Source organism: Oncorhynchus clarkii, chromosome 32 (genome assembly GCF_045791955.1).
Source record: "Oncorhynchus clarkii lewisi isolate Uvic-CL-2024 chromosome 32, UVic_Ocla_1.0, whole genome shotgun sequence".
NCBI classification, from domain to species: Eukaryota; Metazoa; Chordata; class Actinopteri; order Salmoniformes; family Salmonidae; genus Oncorhynchus; species Oncorhynchus clarkii.
In genome coordinates, this window is record NC_092178.1 from 30,625,681 (window position 1) to 30,643,436 (window position 17,756).

The window sequence follows — 17,756 nt, forward strand, 5'->3', positions numbered from 1 at the left end:
TTGCACCGCCTTCTCCCACCGCCCCAATGCCACGGAGAGGAACTAAGATGTGGGAAATCGTGAGCTTCTCACGGTGAAGATGGCGTTGGAGTGGAGGCACTGGCTGGAAGAGGCAGAACATCCGTTCATTGCGTGGACCGACCACAAGAAATTGGAATATCTCACCTGAGGTATAGGGAAGCAGGTTCGTCAGGCGCAGCAATCCCAGCCGAACCCCGGGGGGCTCAGATAACCGGATGTTCGTTCCTGACGCGGTCTCTTTTACAGATGAGCCCTGAATTACAGAAATACACACATAAAATGCAAGAAGAAAGAAAACACAGACAGTCATAAAAAAATAAAGAAAACAATCAGTTAAGGTCCTCAATCAGCTTTCTGAATTGCCCTAGATTTAGAGGCACCAAAAGGTCACATTTAAGAATTTTAAAGATTGTTCCACAAATAGTTATGTATCTGCTGTTAGGCTACCATTCTCTCAACCATGCTTCATAGTTCACAATTGTATAAACTATCACGCCCGAAATTCAATTTAATTGACGTCACTGTTTAGTGTTTTTTAATCAGTTTGGTAAATATTTTTATCCCATTGTGGCAGCAAACAACCACGTATGGAATAATTAGTCATATTTTTGGTTCCCCAGAAAACCCTGTAATTCTAAGAAATAAGTGTAAAAATCACTGCAGTATTAAGGGCGATAATGAGTAGGGCTATGTTCATTAGTTTTTTGACAGCGAGCCCGCTGAGATTGATCTGCAAGTGGACGCTTCTGTGTGCAGCTTGTCTGATGCTTGCGAATGGTTCAGCAGTCTACTTGTATTGGAAATATCACGGCGTTGGCGAGGATCGACAGGCCACCTTGGGGAGTGTGGCCCGTGTCACGGTTGAGGACAGTAAGTTTATAGAGTTTACAATGTCCAGACAGCAGTATTACATATTTAAGTCTGGACGGACACTTAGTTTGTCCCAAATGACACCCTATTCCCTATTTAGTACACTACTTTTGACCAGGGCTTTGGTCAAAAGTAGCCTTGTGCACTACATAGGGAATAGGGTGCCATTTGGGACATAGAATAGATATGATTCCTAGCAAGCCCAGATGAGATTTGATACTTTGTTCAATGTAGCCCAGAAGCCATTAATAAAAACAAACAAACATGCGCTTTGAAACCAACCTGTTAAACTTAAAGAAAATAATCCTTAATTGTTTTATTCATAAAGATCATGAGCCCACCCTGGGCCAGGAAGACCCAGTCCTTGTTCAGGTAAGAATAGGCCTATCAATAGTCTGGGTACCAGTCTGTTCTGCTCTTGCCAATTTAATCGTGGCAATATGATATTGGCATGGCAATCCATGCAATCCATGCTTCGTTAGCAGGATTGGTTCAAAAACAATCTATCATTCAAACTGACTTAAATCGATCCTGTCTTGTTTCTTAGTATGTGGTTAAAAAGGTTGGTCAGTGGACCTGTCTGGCTTTAATCTCTTGGTCTGGACCATTGTGTGTTCCTATCTCCACGAGTCTATCCATTCTGATACTCTTTAGTCTTTAGAGGATATTAAACATTAACATCAAGTCACTAGTTTTCTATTAAACAACATAATGAAAATGTCTGTAAACATATTCCCTCCTCTCCAAGCCCAAACCAGTCAACTACCTCATCCGTACTGAGAGGATTCTGGTGAGAGACCTGGCAGTGTTAAACATGCAGGTAACCAATCACATTATTAACCAAATCTCATCTGATCTTATAGGGAGAATTTGTATAATTTGATGGCTTTAACCTGTTCCCTCTTTTTTCACAGACTTCAAAATTGGTGATTGAGGAGACTACCCTTCACTTCACGCAGGGAAACTAGTGCTTGACGAATAGTCAGCACTTGCAGATAGCCATTCACAGGAATCCAATCACATTATTACAGGGTATAGATCATTCAAAATAATAATTTCATTCCCCTTCCTGCAAATCAAAAATGTGTTGTATTTCAACTCCCAAGTGTCTTTGGGTTTTCCTAAATGTCTTTGTGTGACCCTAAATTAAACCTAAGAGAGACTTGTTGTACAAACAAGAGCATTCTGACAGGAATGTTTATGTGATTTTATCTTGGTTCACTAGGAACCAAGTGGGACGGAACAGGGAGGGGACCTACCTGAATTTGTTGAATAAAAACATTTGTTTTCCGTTGCATTTTGCTCCGATTTGAGAGCACTCCTCCTCTGAGTTTAAAGGGATACTTCAGGATTTTGACAATGAGGCCTTTTATCTACTTCTCCAGAGTTAGATGAACTTGTGGATACCATTTCTATGTCTCTGTGTCCAGTATGAAGGAAGTTACATTTAATTTAATGAGCCAAATGCTAACTAATGTCAGCCCAATGACTGGAAGTCTATGGTATTCTAGTAGAAGTCTATGTTTTCTGCTGGTATTCTAGTAGATACCCATAGACTTTGTCATTTCGTTAACACTAGTTAGCATTGGCTCGCAAAACTACCTCTAACTTCCTTCATATTGGACAGAGACATAAAGATGGTATCCCCAAGTTTATCTGACTGGGGAAGTAGATAATTCCTGAAGTATCCATTTAATATATACATATGTTCAACCTGCCCAGATAGCAGACGATTCCGGGCCACTTGCAGCAACTGTTTGGCACTGCTGGCTTTGCCTCGGCCAGTCCTGTGTGGACCAACAGTGGGACAAATTCATTGTGGGAGGCCAAATGTTGGCCAAATGCGATTTTTTTTAATGAAATATGCACTGTACATTTTATCCCTCACATACAGTGCCTTGCGAAAGTATTCGCCCCCCTTGAACTTTGCGACCTTTTGCCACATTTCAGGCTTCAAACATAAAGATATAAAACTGTATTTTTTTGTGAAGAATCAACAACAAGTGGGACACAATCATGAAGTGGAACGACATTTATTGGATATTTCAAACTTCTTTAACAAATCAAAAACTGAAAAATTGGGCGTGCAAAATTATTCAGCCCCCTTAAGTTAATACTTTGTAGCGCCACCTTTTGCTGCGATTACAGCTGTAAGTCGCTTGGGGTATGTCTCTATCAGTTTTGCACATCGAGAGACTGAAATGTTTTCCCATTCCTCCTTGCCAAACAGCTCGAGCTCAGTGAGGTTGGATGGAGAGCATTTGTGAACAGCAGTTTTCAGTTCTTTCCACAGATTCTCGATTGGATTCAGGTCTGGGCTTTGACTTGGCCATTCTAACACCTGGATATGTTTATTTTTGAACCATTCCATTGTAGATTTTGCTTTATGTTTTGGATCATTGTCTTGTTGGAAGACAAATCTCCGTCCCAGTCTCAGGTCTTTTGCAGACTCCATCAGGTTTTCTTCCAGAATGGTCCTGTATTTGGCTCCATCCATCTTCCCATCAATTTTAACCATCTTCCCTGTCCCTGCTGAAGAAAAGCAGGCCCAAACCATGATGCTGCCACCACCATGTTTGACAGTGGGGATGGTGTGTTCAGGGTGATGAGATGTGTTGCTTTTACGCCAAACATAACGTTTTGCATTGTTGCCAAAAAGTTCAATTTTGGTTTCATCTGACCAGAGCACCTTCTTCCACATGTTTGGTGTGTCTCCCAGGTGGCTTGTGGCAAACTTTAAACTACACTTTTTATGGATATCTTTAAGAAATGGCTTTCTTCTTGCCACTCTTCCATAAAGGCCAGATTTGTGCAATATACGACTGATTGTTGTCCTATGGACAGAGTCTCCCACCTCAGCTGTAGATCTCTGCAGTTCATCCAGAGTGATCATGGGCCACTTGGCTGCATCTCTGATCAGTCTTCTCCTTGTATGAGCTGAAAGTTTAGAGGGACGGCCAGGTCTTGGTAGATTTGCAGTGGTCTGATACTCCTTCCATTTCAATATTATCGCTTGCACAGTGCTCCTTGGGATGTTTAAAGCTTGGGAAATCTTTTTGTATCCAAATTTTTAAACTTCTTCACAACAGTATCTCGGACCTGCCTGGTGTGTTCCTTGTTCTTCATGATGCTCTCTGCGCTTTTAACGGACCTCTGAGACTATCACAGTGCAGGTGCATTTATACGGAGACTTGATTGCACACAGGTGGATTGTATTTATCATCATTAGTCATTTAGGTCAACATTGGATCATTCAGAGATCCTCACTGAACTTCTGGAGAGAGTTTGCTGCACTGAAAGTAAAGGGGCTGAATAATTTTGCACGCCCAATTTTTCAGTTTTTGATTTGTTAAAAAGCTTTGAAATATCCAATAAATGTCGGTCCACTTCACGATTGTGTCCCACTTGTTGTTGATTCTTCACAAAAAAATACAGTTTTATATCTTTATGTTTGAAGCCTGAAATGTGGCAAAAGGTCGCAAAGTTCAAGGGGGCCGAATACTTTCGCAAGGCACTGTATGTACATCTAAATTCTCCTTGTTTTATTTAATTTATTTTAACTGCCTGTTTGCACATTCTCTGTACCCTTTGATCCATTGTTAATCATCTTTTAGATTGGGTGTTACTATATTTTGCACTTGCTGAATACTTTCTCTTTATTTCTCTTTACTCTTTATTCACCTCCTCCATCTTGCTCTCTTTCTCTACTCTGCCCTCCTCCAGACCACCTCATCTGCCCTGAAATGTGCCATCCAGTTGGGCATCATCCACACATTTGGCAGCCTGTGCCAGAGGCAAAAGAGAGATGTACTATTCAAGGACTTTGAAGATGTGGAGAGCATCTCTTTCCCCAGGTGTGTGTGTGTGTGTTTGTGTGTGTGGTTGGTTGGTTGATGGAGAGGGAGGTATAGAGGGAGTGGGAGATATTCTCAGAAGCAAACTTGTATGGGTTTCTATTATGTTTTTATGTCAATATTGCATTCTGAACAAATGAGGAATGTGGGCTTGGCCGGTATCCAGATTTTCATATGTCATACTGTCTTTCTCTCATTCCGGGATTTACGGTACTACCCGCATAAGGGGGCTCTAAAAATACAAGAAAAGCCCATTGGGCCTCTATTACCAGAATGCTATCAGAATTAGCACAAACTAATAAAAAAATCACATGGACGCTGTTAGTTAAATGCTAATGAGCGAAAATGAACATAAACTAATTGCAATGACAGGCAAATCCTGCTCAGAAAGTTATACAAGCATAACTGGTAGCTCCCGAATGTCATTTTCACTGTGTGTGCACATTTACAAGCGGAAGTGAACGAGAGAAATTGTGCAAAGGAACAACATTTTGATGGATTCTTTTCTGGAACGTGTACATGGAGCAGATGGGAGAACAGAGAAAGAAAAAAACGCTAGTAGGAAGCACAGGGAAAAAATGGCAGCTGTACAGACTACTCATCCAGAGCTTTTTGACTTCTGCCAGAATTCCTTTATAAGATATCTGATGGGAAACATTTAGTAGTGAATTGCATAATTTCCTCACCTCATGTGCACTGCACAACAGAGACTCGCTGATAGATATAGAACGCCATGGACTCACCAGCTCGCTTTCTCCCATTGTGCCATTTACAAACAAACACCTGACTGGCTCAGCTGTTCTGGGGAACTACTGTAAGCTTCATAATGTCAAATAATGTGACAGTTGAAATGAAGAACGCAATCTGCTTTATCTCCTGACGTATTGCTCAAGTTGACTACAGGTATTAGCTTAAAGTAGCAACAATATAAAAAAATGTATTGAAAAACATAAATGAAATAGTATTGACGGTATTGAAAAATCATCCTGTGGCTTTTTCCAAATACATTAAAACAACAGTGGAGTATAAATTATATCAATGGAGAAATCATTGATGGGAATGTGAATGCAGGAGGTGGAATGGTCTATTTAAATACTGTGTAATGAATCACTGTTTTGGTTCCAGTACTCTCTGTGTGATGAGGAACTGATTGAGCTGTCCAACTCTGAACCCAGTGGATCTCAGTTCTGTCTCCAGCCATGACCACTTCCTCATTAAGACTGTGCATCACAAAGAGGCTGAGTTCTTACAATAACTACTGCCTGGCTACTTTGTGGTAAGAGAGAGAGTTTGTTAGCTAGTGTGTGCATGTTTTTGATCCAATGTGTACCTTATGTTTTGTGTTTTGAATTACCAAGTTAATCCCATTACTCAATTCAAGTTTAGGCTTCACTGTCTTCCTGGTTTATTCTCTATGTTTTGTTCTACACTAATAGACCAGTTCTAAAGTGGATTTGATTGATATACTTACACCCTCTCTCGTTTCCCCTCTCCTCCTCTCTAGAACCTACACCAGAATAAGAGAACCTTGTCTAAGTTTTATGGTCTGTACTGCGTCCAGGCGGGGGGCAAGAACATCTGCATCACTGTCATGAACAACGTGCCTCTGCGTGCATGCACTTCAAGTACGACCTGAAGGGCTCTACCTATAAGAGACGGGCTTCAGCTAAGGAGCGGGACAAGGCCGTGCCCACCTTCAAAGTCCTGGACTTCATCCAGTACCTGCCTGATGGACTGCTGCTGGAGCCAGACAACTACAATGCCCTGAGCAAGACCATCAAGAGAGACTGCCTGGCGAGGGAGACCATCAAGAGAGACTGCCTGGTGAGGGAGACCAAGAAGAGAGGCTGCCTGGTGAGGGAGACCAAGAAGAGAGGCTGCCTGGTGAGGGAGACCAAGAAGAGAGGCTGCCTGGTGAGGGAGACCAAGAAGAGAGGCTGCCTGGTGAGGGAGACCATCAAGAGAGACTGCCTGGTGAGGGAGACCAAGAAGAGAGGCTGCCTGGTGAGGGAGCCCATCAAGAGAGACTGCCTGGTGAGGGAGACCAAGAAGAGAGGCTGCCTGGTGAGGGAGACCATCAAGAGAGACTGCCTGGCGAGGGAGACCAAGAAGAGAGGCTGCCTGGCGAGGGAGACCATCAAGAGAGACTGCCTGGCGAGGGAGACCATCAAGAGAGACTGCCTGGCGAGGGAGACCATCAAGAGAGACTGCCTGGTGGGCCTCCCGGGTGGCGCAGTGGTTAAGGGCGCTGTACTGCAGCGCCAGCTGTGCCATCAGAGTCCTGGGTTCGCGCCCAGGCTCTGTCGTAACCGGCCGCGACCGGGAGGTCCGACGCACAATTGGCCTAGCGTCGCCCGGGTTAGGGAGGGCTTGGTCGGTAGGGGTGTCCTTGTCTCATCGCGCACCAGCGACTCCTGTGGCGGGCTGGGTGCAGTGTACGCTAGCCAAGGTGGCCAGGTGCACGGTGTTTCCTCCGGCACATTGGTGCGGCTGGCTTCCGGGTTGGATGTGCGCTGTGTTAAAGAAGCAGCGGCTTGGTTGGTTGTGTATCGGAGGACGCATGACTTTCAACCTTCGTCTCTCCCGAGCCCGTACGGGAGTTGTAGCGATGAGACAAGATAGTAGCTACTACAACAATTGGATACTACGAAATTGGGGAGAAAAAAGGGGTAAAATTTAAAAAAAAGAGAGACTGCCTGGTGAGGGAGACCATCAAGAGAGACTGCCTGGTGAGGGAGACCAAGAAGAGAGACTGCCTGGCGAGGGAGACCATCAAGAGAGATTGCCTGGCGAGGGAGACCATCAAGAGAGGCTGCCTGGTGAGGGAGACCATCAAGAGAGACTGCCTGGTGAGGGAGACCAAGAAGAGAGGCTGCCTGGTGAGGGAGCCCATCAAGAGAGACTGCCTGGTGAGGGAGACCAAGAAGAGAGACTGCCTGGCGAGGGAGACCATCAAGAGAGACTGCCTGGCGAGGGAGACCATCAAGAGAGGCTGCCTGGTGAGGGAGACCATCAAGAGAGACTGCCTGGTGAGGGAGACCATCAAGAGAGACTGCCTGGTGAGGGAGACCAAGAAGAGAGGCTGCCTGGTGAGGGAGCCCATCAAGAGAGGCTGCCTGGTGAGGGAGCCCATCAAGAGAGACTGCCTGGTGAGGGAGACCATCAAGAGAGACTGCCTGGCGAGGGAGACCATCAAGAGAGACTGCCTGGTGAGGTAGACCATCAAGAGAGACTGCCTGGCGAGGGAGACCATCAAGAGAGACTGCCTGGCGAGGGAGACCATCAAGAGAGACTGCCTGGCGAGGGAGACCATCAAGAGAGACTGCCTGGCGAGGGAGACCATCAAGAGAGACTGCCTGGTGAGGGAGACCATCAAGAGAGACTGCCTGGTGAGGGAGACCAAGAAGAGAGGCTGCCTGGTGAGGGAGACCATCAAGGGAGACTGCCTAGCGAGGGAGACCATCAAGAGAGACTGCCTGGCGAGGGAGACCATCAAGAGAGACTGCCTGGTAAGGGAGATCATCAAGAGAGACGGCCTGGCGAGGGAGACCATCATGCGAGACTGCCTGGTGAGGAAGAGTTTGTGCGTCCCAAATGGCACCTATTCCCTAAATATTGCACAACTTTTGACCAGGACCTATAGATACTTTTTTATGGGATGGAAATGTTGCTGAGAAGTGCCATACATTTTTAAAGTAACAATCCAGTGTTTTCAGATTTCTATGAAAAATGACCTATAAATTACAATTAAGTGCAATAGTTTTCCTTCTAAAATGGTTTATTATGTTAAAAAGCAGCTTTTCTGTTTTGGAATGGTGTGGGCGTAACCCAACAGCAGAATGGTGTGGGCATATACCTGTCATTTGCCAGCTCAGCCAAAGAGCCAACATGACCTGATGTTCTATGAAGGAATAGCAAGCATTTCTGAAACAGTCTGTTTGAGATACAAGTTAAAGGTGTTTTTTTTGTTGTCTAACTTATGCTTTGGCCTCAAATATGAGTATAGGATGAGTCAACAACATTATTTGGGTATGAGTTTACAGAATATGCACTTTTAAAATTTAGATTTTCACCTGATAGTTACTTTAATGATTGTGATAGCATATGTTCATCACGTATCATTTTGAATGTCAAAATTGTAGTGGAGTTGACTTGAACTTGGTCCCCTACCATTGGTATATGCGCTATACACTAACCCTACTTAATTTCTCTTATCTTCCCTGAGATACTTCACCACCACTTGTCTGTTTGTCTCAGTCCAGGGGCCGTATGTATCAAGTGTCTTAGAATAACAGTGCAGATTTAGAGTCAGATCCCCCTGTCCATATAATCTTATTCCAATGACTGTATATGAATGGACAAAGCCATCGATCAACTGACACCATTCATTCCTATGTGAAGGATAGCATTTCAATAGCATTTGAAGCCAAGGACGTCAGTTAAGATGGTGCCTCATGGAGACATAACATACGCAGTTTGAGTCCAGGAAGTGATGTTGCAGTCTAGCTCAGTGCTAGCTTTCATTAAGTATTTCAAGTTGAAGGCTGACCCCCCCCCCCCCCCCCCCCCCCTGGTCATTAGCAACTAAATTACCCTTAGAACTTCTTCTTTGTGTGATTTTAAAATAAATTGGTTAAAGGACATACAGTACAAGTCAAAAGTTTGGACACACCTACTCATTCCAGGGTTTTTCTTTATTTTTACTATTTTCTACATCGTAGAATAATAGTGAAGACATCCAAACTATATAACAACACATAAAATCATGTAGTAACCAAAAAAGTGTGCAACAAACCCAAAAGGAACAGACGGGAGCAAGGAAACAAAACCCTGTTAGGTTCTATGAAGAAAATTAACTGACAACAGACAGAGAACACCGGTATAAATACACAGGGGATAATGGGGAAGATGGGCGACACCTGGGGAGGGTGGAGACAAGCACAAAGACACGTGAAATAGATCAGGGCCTGACAGAATGAGTAGGTGTGTCCAAACTTTTGACTGGTACCGTACATCAGGTGTAATAGAAGCAATTATTGGTACCATGATTGTCTTCGATTTTATTTTTATTTACACGAAGATTGACATTTTCCCATTCACCATAATGAGGGATCCTGTTTTCTGAAAACAATGCCTGCAGTACCGCAGTCAGCTTTGAACTTCTTGGCTCAAATTAGTGGGGGCAATCGTCCTCCCCTGGCTTCTTCTTTGTAATCTAAAAGGCTAAACTGATCCTAAATTGGTACTCACTGTTTGTCTCTTGAGTCCTGACTCCTTTGTCCCTTCGTCCTCTATAGCTGCTGCAGAGCTTTAAGATCATGGAGTACAGCCTGTAAATGCTACACCAAGCCTACGGTATTTCACACATTTTCCCTGGTGTACTCCTCCATCCCTACTTAACTGTTTCTCTGACCCCTGCATATTGTCCCTCTGCTCTTCCTGTAGCTGCTGCAGAGCTTTGAGATCATGGACTACAGCCTGCTGGTGGGGATCCACAACCTGGAGCAGGCAGGTGGCTCGGGAGCTGGCTGGAGAGGAGGCAGGGGGTCAGCACACCAGAGGGGCCAGAGTTCCTTCTACTCCACCACCATTGATACCATCCAGGGAGAGGAAAATGGGTGCTCTGGGTGCACTGGACACTGAGGACCAGTAAGTATCCACTTTGCAGTCGCACACTTCTCAGTTCAGCTAGTTTGTTCAGTTGTTTGAATATTTAGTGTAGTAGAATTTGAAAGCTGATCTGTCCAGTTGAGGAAAATGTGTGTTGGTCCATAATATAGGAGGTTGTCCCTGTATGTTTTTGCAGCATGGGGGGTATCCCGACATGGAAGTCCAAGAGGGAGAGGATGCTAGTCTATATCGGCATAATCGACATTCTGCAGTCCTACAGGTAACCACTGCTCTGATTGTACATGAAGGTCTATTGGAAGTTTTGTCTGTGTTTGTGTGTCTGATGGGGTATGCTATGTGAAACTGTGAATACATTACTGTAGCCCATGTCCTGTGTTTTTACTCAAGTTTGCGAAGAAGAACGATCACTCGTGGAAAGCTCTGGTCAACAACGGGGTAAGACATCAGACAACTATGGGGACCTCCTTTATCATGGTATTACACCATACCCAAACCGGCCAAGCACGTGCGTGAGCAAATGGATTTTGTCCCCCCACAACAAACGCTATCACGACACGCAGGTTAAAATACAAACTCTGAACCAATTATATTAATTTGGGGACAAAAAGCATTAAACATTTAGGGCAATTTAGCTAGCTAGCTTGCTGTTACTAATAACGTTGAGTTATTATTTTACCTAAAATGCACAAGGTCCTCTACTCTGACAATTAATCCACATGTAAACCGGTCAACTGAATTGTTTCTAGTCATCTCTCCTCCTTCCAGGCTTTTTCTTTTTTGGACTTTATATGGCGATTGGCATCTAACTTTCATAGTTACCACGACGACCGACCAAACTTCAATCACCCATCTGGGTATAACCAATGAGGAGATGGCACGTGGGTATTTGCTTTTATAAACCAATGAGGAGATGAGAGACGCAGGACTTGCACTGCGTTCAGCATCAGAAATAGAACTGACTTCTATTTTAGCGCTTGGCCACACAGACGCTCTTTGGCGCGTGCGAGCAGTGTGGGTGCAATAACATGTTCAAATTTATTTTGCAACACTCGCGAATGCTACGCGAGCGGTGTGGCCAGCATGTTAGGGTGAATATTAGTGTATATTCTACATAAGTGTATGCACTACTGTACATTAGTGTGACTTGAAACCCTCTCTCTTCTCCCAGAATACAGTGTTAGTGCACGGACCAGGCTTCTACTCAGACCGCTTTCAGCTGTTCATCTGCAATACGGTCTTTAAAAAGAATCCACATAAATGCTTGAATGTTATTCTACGAAACCTTTTGCTTTACACAGAACCCAAACCGTCTGCGTTCGTGCGCCATCGTGCATACATTGATTTTGTCCCCATACACCAAACGTGATCATGACAAGCAGGTTAAAATATCAAAACAAACTCTGAACCAATTACATTAATTTGGGGATAGGTCGAAAAGCATAAAACATTTATGGCAATTTAGGTAGCTAGCTTGCACTTGCTAGCTAATTTCTCCTATTTAGCTAGCTTACTGTTGCTAGCTAATTTGTCCTGGGATATAAACATTGATTTATTATTTTACCTGAAATGCACAAGGTCCTCTACTCTGACAATTAATCCACATAAAACGGTCAACTGAATCGTTTCTAGTCATCTCTCCTCCTTCCAGGCTTTTTCTTCTTTAAACTTATATGGTGATTGGCATCTAAACTTTCATAGTATTACCACGACGATCGACAACACAGTTCGTCTTTCAATCACCCACGTGGGTATAACCAATGAGGAGATGGCCCTAGGGTATCTGCTTCTATAAACCAATGAGGAGATGGGAGACGCAGGACTTGCAGCGCGATCTGCGTCACAAATAGAACTGACTTCTATTTTAGCCCTTGGCAACGCAGACGCTCGTTGACGCGCGCGAGCAGTGTGGGTGCAATAATTGAATAAAATAGATTTCTAAAATTATTTTGCAACGCCCGAGTACGCGACACGAGCTGTGTAGTCAGGGTGTTACGCTTTACATTCTGGCTGTATTTCAATTTTCATCCCTTCTCCTAAAGTGTGTACTCCCCCTCATGTATTTAAAAGGAATGGACTGGTGTGAGGAATATGGTGGGAAACTCCTTCCAGCCATGCCTGCACCAATCCAAAGCTTTTAAATGCATAAGGGGGAGTGAACGAGTGCACACTTCAGGAAAAAGGAAGAGAATGGGAACATAGCCAGAGTAGAAGTCATCTCACCCCTCCCTTCTCTATTAATAACAGTAGTATTTTTTCAGACACGATGAACACCAGAGGCAGCGGAAAATGCCAAAAAGATGACAAGCCTGTTTCTAGCACGAGTGGTAAGTCTTAGGTAAATTGCTGTAGAATTAATTGAAGCCTATATGTTCAAAATCAAATAACTTTATTTTCAGTTTAATGAGTAATAGAAGAGGGTAAGCCAGATAATGAGAATCAGAGCCATATATTTAGGGTGCAATAGAATGTTGTGGTGTCATGTAAATGTATCATAATGCAGAAGCCACAATGTCCCAACTCTATCAATAAATGATGGCTCTGATGGGAACTAATTTCATTAATGATTTTAAGATGATACTTTGATGGCCGGAGAATTTAGCTAGGTGACAATTTTTTTTTTAACAAGAGTACGATGTCTCATTGAATGTTCTTTTTTTGGGAGTTTCTGCAGGGAATATAAAGAATATTAGTAATTACATTGCCTATTATAGTTACTGTTGTATTCAGCATGGTCAATATGATGAAGGGAAATGACTTTGAAGTTGTGATCCAACCTGCAATTAAAACATGAGCATCGTTTGAAAGGATCTTTTTTTTTTTAAATTTTTACTATTTTGATTGCACATTTAACAATATAATATGTTTATATTGATGCTAGTGTGTCACAATGTAGGCAAAACATGAAAAATAACTGGGATTTTGCAGTTTTCATTCATACCCCTTTTTTAAGTGGGGGATGGCCATTAAAATATCCCAGTAGACAAGTTGTGGTTATGCAATGCATGGGGAGCCTACAATAGCCTCACTTCCAGTTGATTAGAGAGAGAGAGAAGCAGTCTGGTGGGCGGGAGTCCTGACTTAAAATGTGTATCACAGCTGATCCAAAGCTGAGAGCTGAGCTACAGGCAGAAGACAAGAACAAAGTGCTGCTGTACACCATAACCAGCTTGAAGGAAGACAGACAAGGTCTTCCTCTAAAGCCAGCTGGCTTACCCAAGAGGTACATAATCTTTTAATTAACTTTTACATTTAAATTACAATTGAGAATTAGTCTGTCCTAAGATTAAAAGATGGACTGTATTGTTATGAGTATCATGATTTCAAACGCTACATTACTTATTTCATTTGCTGCTTTAAATAGTTAGTCTGTGTGTAAGGTCCGACCAGCAGTAGGTTACATGCTCGAATCAGGCGGAGACTCCAGCAGCAAGGGGGAATCAACCAGGGGACTGCAGCAGGGACTCGTCCTCATCAACTTCCTCTGTCTCTGTGGAGGAAAATCCATCAAAGAAGAAGAAGAAGAAGACACAGCTCTGAGGGTGAGCGGAGAAGAAGTAAGTTATATGTTTTGTTTAAAAATGTTGTTTTCACAAACTACCCAATTGTACTACCTTGCAATTGATCCCATCCTAGGGTAAAATAAGGTTGTTTTCCCCTTATCAAATGGAAAAGTACACACTAATGTTTTGTTTTGTTCTGTGTTTTCTATATTATTGTGAAAACAGTGAATGGTGTTATGCAGAGGTACAACCATATCTGCAGGAAGTAGGGGTGCTGAAGGTGCTGCAGCCCCCTCTGATAAATGTACATACATTTGACAAAATTATATAATTACTCCTGTCTTGCATAGTTGAGAAAGATGCGATTTGGGCAGTTTTATGCATTGCGGCCATGGAAATAGAATCCATAGAAGGGTGTTGGAACCTCTAACACTGGCAATTTGACTGGTAAACGTATGGTACACTCAAGATGGCTGCAACTCCTGACTTGAATGGGCACGGACAATCTATGAATTCAATTTCTATGGTTGAAAATGCAATTGAGGTAAAAACGTAGATTTTGGAAAGCAAAGGCCTATTTCTGAAAAGAGAATACTAAGCTAATCTGTCTTTAGGAGCTACCACATGTTTTCCCAACAACTCCAAATAAAATGTCAGACTTGATTTGCCCCCTCAAGAAATGTATCAACCCCTACACAAATGTCCATGAATACGTATTTATTTGGACAGTTAAGCTAAAACTTTTAGTTTGGCTCTATACGCCAGTATTTTGAATATGAGATCAAATGTGAGAGGACTTTTAAATGAGGTGACAGTTGAGAGGGTATTTTCATACATATCCGTTTAGAAATTAATGCACTTTGTGTACTGTATCTAGTCCCCTCATTTGAAGGTGTCATAACTATTTGGACACATTTACTTATAGTGTATTCAATTTAGTAAAAAGTTTAGTGTTTGGTCCCATATTCCTAGCATGCAATGACTACATCAAGCTTGTGACTCTACTAATTTGTTGGGTGCCATTGCAGTTTGCTTTGGGTGTGTTTCGGATTGTGTTGTGCTCAATAAAAATGTATGGCAAATAATGTATTGTGTCATTTTGGAGTAACTTCTATTGTAATTAAGAATATAATATATTTCTGAACACTTCTACATTCATGTGGATGCTACCATGATTACGAATAATCATGAATTTATCGTGAATAATGATTGGTGAGAAAGCGAAAGATGCACAAAGATCATGCCCCCAAAACATGCTAACTTCTCACCAGGTTAGGACAGTTGTGTAAATTTCAAACCACCTTTCAAGACACAAATGTCAAGATACAACTTTAAATTTAACAGCATGACAGTAATAGTAGTACATGCTATATTGCATATATATTGAGTATACAAAACATTAAGAACACCTACTCTCACCTACTGACCAGATGAATCCCGCGGAAAGCCATGATCCCTTTCTCATGTCACTTGATATATCCACTTCAATCATTGTAGATAATGGTGAGGAGACAGGCGAAAGAAGGATTTTTAAGCCTTGAGACAACTGAGACATGGAATGTGTATGTGTGCCATTCAGAGGGTGAATGGGCAAGACAAAAGATTTAATGGGGTATAGTAGTAGGTGCCAAGAAGTGTCAAGATCTGCAATGGTGCCTGGTTTGTCACGCTCATCAGTTTCCTGTGTGTATCAAGAATAGTCCACCACCCAAAGGAAGTCCAGCCAACTGTGGGAAGCATTGGAGTCAACATGGACCAGTATTCCTGTGGAACGCTTTCGACACCTTGTGGAGTCCATGCCACAATGAATTGAGGCTGTTCTGAGGGCGGGACTGAGCTTTGTGCTGAGCGGGACTATCATTTGTTTTTGACCCAACACACCTCCAGGCTGTGTAAGGGCTATTTTACCAAGAATGAGAGTGATGGAGTGCTGCATCAGATGACCTGGCCTCCACAATCACCCGACCTCAACCCAATTGAGATGGTTTGGGATGAGTTGGACCACAGATTGAAGGAAAAGCAGCCAACAAGTGCTCGGCATATGTGGACCTCCTTCAAGACTTTTGGAAAAGCATTCCAGGTGAAGCTGGTTGAGAGAATGCCAAGTGTACAAAGCTGTCATCAAGGCAAAGGGTGGCTACTTTGAAGAATCTCAAATCTAAAATATATTTTGCTTTGTTTAACACTTTTTTGGTTACTACATGATTCCATATGTGTTATTTCATAGTTTTGATGTATTCACTATTATTCTACAATGTAGAAAATAGTACAAATAAAGAAAAACCCTAGAATAAGTAGGTGTCCAAACTTTTGACTGATACTGTATACTATGCAAAACTCCTTTAAAAAGGACAGCTTATGATAATAATTACAATTACATATACAGTGGCAAGACAAAGTATGTGAACCCTTTGGAATTACCTGGATTTATGCATAAATTGGTCATCAAATTTGATCTGATCTTCATCTAAGTGACAATAATAGTGTGCTTAAACTAACAACACTCAAATGATTGTATTTTTCTTGTCTATATTGAATATGTCATTTAAACATTCACAGTGCATGTTGGAAAAAAGTATGTGAACCCCAAGGCCAATGACTTCTCCAAAAGCTAATTGGAGTCAGGAGTCAGCTAACCTGGAGTCCAATCAATGAGACGAGATTGGAGATGTTTAGAGTTGGTTTGCCTTATAAAAAACACTTACAAAATTTGAGTTTGCTATTCACAAGAAGCATTGCCTGATGTGAACCATGCCTCAAAAAAAAGAGATCTCAGTAGACCTAATTAAGAATGGTTGAGTTGCATAAAGCTGGAAAGGGTTACAAAAGTATCTCTAAAAGCCTTGATGTGCATCAGTCCACAGAAAGACAAATTGTCCATAAATGGAGAAATTTCAGCACTGTTGCTACTCTCCCTAGGAGTGGCCGCCTTGCAAAGATGACTACAAGAGCACAGCGCAGAATGCTCAATGAGGTTAAGAAGAATCCTACAGTGTCAGCTGAAGATTTACAGAAATCTCTGGAACATGCTAACATCTCTGTCAACGAGTCTTCGATACGTAAAACACTAAACACGAATGGTGTTCATGGGAGGACACCGTGGAAGAAACACCTGCTGTCCAAAAAACCCATCTGAAGTTTGCAAAAGTGCACCTGGATGTTCCACAGCGCTACTGGCAAAATATTCTGTGGACAGATGAAACTACAGTTGAGTTGTTTGGAAGAGACACACAACACTATGTGTGGAGAAAAAAAGGCACAGCACACCAACATCAAAACATCATCCCAACTGTAAAGTATGGTGGAGGGAGCATCGTGGTTTGGGGCTGCTTTGCCACCTCAGGGTCTGGACAGCTTGCTATCATCAACGTAAAAATTAATTCCCAAGTTTATCAAGACATTTTGCATGACAATGATAGGCTATCTGTCCGCTAAATTGAAGCTCAACAGAAGTTGGGTGATGCAACAGGACAATGAACCAAAACACAGAAGTAAATCAACAGAATGGCTTCAACAGAAGAAAATACGGCTTCTGGAGTGGCCCAGTCAGAGTCCTGACCTCAACCCAATTGAGATGCTGTGGCATGACCTCAAGAGAGCAGTTCATACCAGACATCCCAGTTTTGTAAAAAGGAATGGTCCAAAATTCCTCCTGACCATTGTGCAGGTCTGATCCCAACTACAGAAAATGTTTGGTTGAGATTATTGCTGCCAAAAGAGGGTCAACCATTTATTAAATCCAAGGGTTCACATACTTTTCCCACTTTGCACTGTGAATGTTTACATGGTGTGTTCAATAAAGACATCCAAGCGTATAATTGTTTGTGTGTTATTAGTTTAAGCCGACTGTGTTTGTCTATAGTTGCGACCTAGATGTAGA

The 17,756-nt window shown here is 42.5% G+C and overlaps 1 pseudogene; it reads left to right on the top strand.

The window, feature by feature from the left end:
- The first annotated feature begins 785 nt into the window (after positions 1 to 785).
- Positions 786 to 11,742, top strand: LOC139391952 (phosphatidylinositol 4-phosphate 5-kinase type-1 alpha-like; annotated as a pseudogene).
- The last annotated feature ends 6,014 nt before the right edge of the window (positions 11,743 to 17,756 follow it).